The sequence below is a fragment of the Nicotiana attenuata genome, chromosome 7 (assembly GCF_001879085.1).
Source record: "Nicotiana attenuata strain UT chromosome 7, NIATTr2, whole genome shotgun sequence".
Classification (NCBI taxonomy): domain Eukaryota; kingdom Viridiplantae; phylum Streptophyta; class Magnoliopsida; order Solanales; family Solanaceae; genus Nicotiana; species Nicotiana attenuata.
In genome coordinates, this window is record NC_031995.1 from 84,127,398 (window position 1) to 84,131,497 (window position 4,100).

Consider the following 4,100-nt stretch of genomic DNA (forward strand, 5'->3'; position numbering starts at 1 on the left):
GTTAGGCAAAGGGAAGTTGTCCTTGGGACTTGCCTTGTTTAAATCTCAGTAATCCACACACACCCGGGTCTTCCCGTCTTTCTTTGGAACTGGGACTACATTAGCCAGCCATGTGGTGTACCTAACTACTCGGATCACCCCTGCTTTCAGCTGTTTCGTGACCTCTTCTTTGATCTTGTCACTGATATCAGTTTTGAACTTTCTTTGCTTTTGCTGGACCGGGGAGTAATCAGGGTAAGTCGGCAACTTATGAACCACCAAATCAACACTTAGCCATGGCATGTCGTCATACGACCAAGCAAACACATCGTTGAACTCAAACAGGAGTTGGATTATCGCATCCCAGGTTTTCTCATCCGTGTGAATGCTTATCTTGGTTTCCCTGGTTTCTTCAGAAGTTCCCAAGTTAACCGGCTCGGTATCATTTAAGTTTGGCTTAGGTTTACTCTCAAATTGTTCCAATTCTCGGTTTATTTCCCTAAAAGCCTTTTCTTCATCTTATTCCGGTTCTTGGTTCATTATTTCACAACTAGACAGCGTGTTTGGATCTGGGCATGAAGTCCGCAAGCATGTCATGTTATTTAAAGCCGCATTATTAGAACCGAAAGAAGAAATAAAAGAGAAAAATAGCAAAATCAGAAAGAATAAAGAAAGATGAACGATGAAATATTGATTTCATTTCTTGGGATTTGAAGATAACAGGGTTTACATTTTGGAAATTAACAGACAAGAAACTAAAGAAAACATCCGAGTTACACCTTGGAATAACTCGCGATGCAGAAAAAGTGGCAGGGCAGGTCTACCGGGACTCCCGCCTGATTGGGAATGGCGTAGCCTTCCAATTCTGCAGCTTGGCATTTGGTCCCATATACAGCACCTCAGCGGTGCTTGAGCCCTCTCCTGGCTGAACCATGTGGGTTTCATATAGTATCTTTCTCATTGCCCCACATATTTCTTCAATCTCTTCGGCCGTAAAAGCCTCATCCTCCTCTTCTTCATTGTATTTTGGCTTGACAAAGGTCTCGTACAGATGTGGCAGTGGATGAGGTAGAACCCATCCATCATTCTTTCTCTCATTTGCCAACTTTATATCATCTGGGGTAGGGTGGAAATCTATCCCAAAGAACTTCCCAGTGGTAGGCAGGGTAACCGGTTAAGCTATTACTTGCAAAGACTTTCCAAGTCCCTTCCCCGGTTTGAAACCATGTCGGATCATTTCTTTAGCCACCATAGTTGATGCATTGGATAGGAAGGGTTGGGGGCAAGGGTTTCCTTCTTCGTACTGGTCTGCCACCACAACTTCAAAGGCCTGATAAACTATATGCTCGCTCCCTTCTCTTGCTTCAAGACATGGGACTGAAGGGTCTCGATAAATTGATTGCTCGTCCTCCCCATGGACCACGATTTCTTGGTCCTCATGCCCAAATTTTACCATTTGATGAAGAGTGGAAGGTACAACCCCTGCTGCGTGGATCCATGGCCTTCCTAGAAGAAAGTTGTAGGATATGTCCATATCTAGAACCTGGACGGTCACCTCAAAGTCCACCCGGCCAATGGTCAGAATTAGATCGATTTCTCCAATCGTGTCCCTTTTGATACCATCGAAGGCTCGTACACAGACATTGTTGGGATGAATCCTTTCAGTCCCAATTTCCATGCGCTGTAGTGTTGAGAGTGGGCAGATGTCCACCCCAGAACCTCCATCCACCATAACCCTTTTCACGTAGTATCCCTCACATTTGACAGTTAAGTGCAGGGCTTTGTTATGTGCAGCGCCTTCCGGAGGCAAGTCATTTTTGCTGAATGAAATCTGGTTGATAGCGAAAAATCTTTCCGCCATTCTTTCTAATTGTTCCACAGAAGTCTCAGTTGGCACGTATGCCTCATTGAGGGTCTTGGTTAGTACCTTCTAGTGTTCGGGGGATTTCATCAACAAAGATAGCAAGGAGACTTGCTCAGGAAACTTTCGAAGCTGGTCAACCACTTCATAATCTGCCATCTTCATTTTTTGAAAAAAAAGCTTCCGCCTCTTCGGCACTCACGGGTTTTTTAGCTGGGAAGCACTTCTTGGTGGCGTTGTTCACTTCTTCCAAATTGGAGTACTTTTCCACAGGGTAATTTTCTTGAACCTCTCCTGAGATTTCTTTGCCCTTATACGTCACCACTGTTTTATGGTAGTTCCAAGGCACCGCGGAGGGATCTGTCATGGGCCTCTGTGGCGCGCGGCCATTAACCACGGGCTCACTCAGCCTTGGTGGATTAATTGGCCCCCGCACCATATAAGCTTCCTTGGGTACGTACATTTGGGTCGCCTTGTTCAATTCAAATCTCCTGGGAGGACTCAAAGTCATCTGCTTTTCCTTGCGGCCCCGAGGGATATAGAGAACAGCATCTTTGGCGGGTGCTGCCCCAGTTCCTACTTCGATTTTCTTCTCTGATTTTGAGTGGGCGGTTTTTTCTTTTCCTCCCCTTTGTCTTGCTTCGGGGAAGTTTTCGGTTTCCTCTCTACATCAGCAATGGCGATGATGGCCTTCAATGCCGGGTCAAATTCCTTATCTTCACAGATCATTCCGATTACTGGCCTGTTGTTGTGGGCCGGCAGTGGGTTGTTGGTCACATTGGGGATATCCTCGTCCCTTAACACCATCTTCCTCTGTTCTATCAAATCCTCCACGGCTCTTTTCAAAGTCCAACAGTTTTCTGTATCATGCCCCTCATCTCCTGAGTGGTAAGCGCATCGGGCGCCCCGTTGGTAGGAAGGTGATTCTGGGTTTTGCCTGTTTGGAGGTGCGGGCTGCAGTAGACCCATTTGGACAAGCTTTGGAAACAGACTAGAGTAGGATTCACCGATTTGTGTAAAATTTTGCCTCCCGGGTGGTTTGCGAGGACGAAAGTTATTTTGTGGAGGACGGGGGTTATAGTGGTTTTGGTGAGGAGGCTGGTTTCTTGGAAATGGAGCTTGGTTCCTGTTGGCTTGTTGCTGAGGCCGGACAAAAGGTTGAGCATTCATGACCGCGTACGGCTGAGGAACATAGGCCATGTCCTGGTGAGGGTAATAATGCTGAGGGGTTCTTTCTGGGAACATGGATCTGGGAGCACGGTGTCTTCTTGCTCCTGATGCCGCCATGGATGTTTCTTCTTTCTTCTTGCCCTTTGCTACTCCTCCAGACCCACCCTGAATGGCTTGGGAGGTTGCTCTAATAGCGGATTGGCTTAGAATTCTGCTTGTTTTCAATCCATTTTCCACCATTTCACCGATTTTGATAGCTTCCGCGAACGGTTTACCCATAGCTGACATCATATTTTGGAAGTAGTCGGCTTCCTGAGCTTGGAGGATCACTGTGACCATTTCAACCTCGTCCATCGGAGGCTTTACTCTAGATGCTTGTTCACGCCATTTGATTGCATACTCCCGGAAGCTCTCCGAGGACTTCTTCTTCAAGTTTGCCAACGAGTTTTTGTCTGGAGCAATGTCTATATTGTACTGGAATTGTCTAACAAAGTCTCTAGCGAGGTCATCCCAGATGTGCCAACGAGATATATCATGATCCATATACCACTTGGAGGCAATACCAACCAGACTCTCTCCAAAATAGGCCATGAGTAATTCTTCCCTTCCTCTGGCCCCTCGCAACTGATTGCATTATTTCTTAAGATGAGCAATAGGATCACCATGTCCATCGTACTTTTCAAACCTTGGAGTTTTGAATCCAGGAGGCAGGTACACATGAGGGAACATGCATAAATCAGTATAGGACACACCTTTCTGCCCACTCAGACCCTGTATGTTCTTGAGGCTCTGCTCCAAGCTTCTCATCCTCTTTGCAATTTCTTCCCGTTCGGGAGTTTTGGGAGTCTTTTCCTGTCCCGCAGTGAACTCAAATTGAGGCGGTTGAGGATAAGTATAATTGGGGAACTGAGGAGGCTCCATTTGGAAGGTGGGTGTTTGGAATGTAAAGGCTGAAGGATCAAAAGTGGGCCTAGGTAATACAGGCTGTGTTGTGACTGAGCATGGGGGAGCGCTAAAGATATTGGAGGCCGCTCCGGACATGAACACCTGGGGGCGAACCTCAGAAGGTGTTCCCACGAAATGAGCAGAT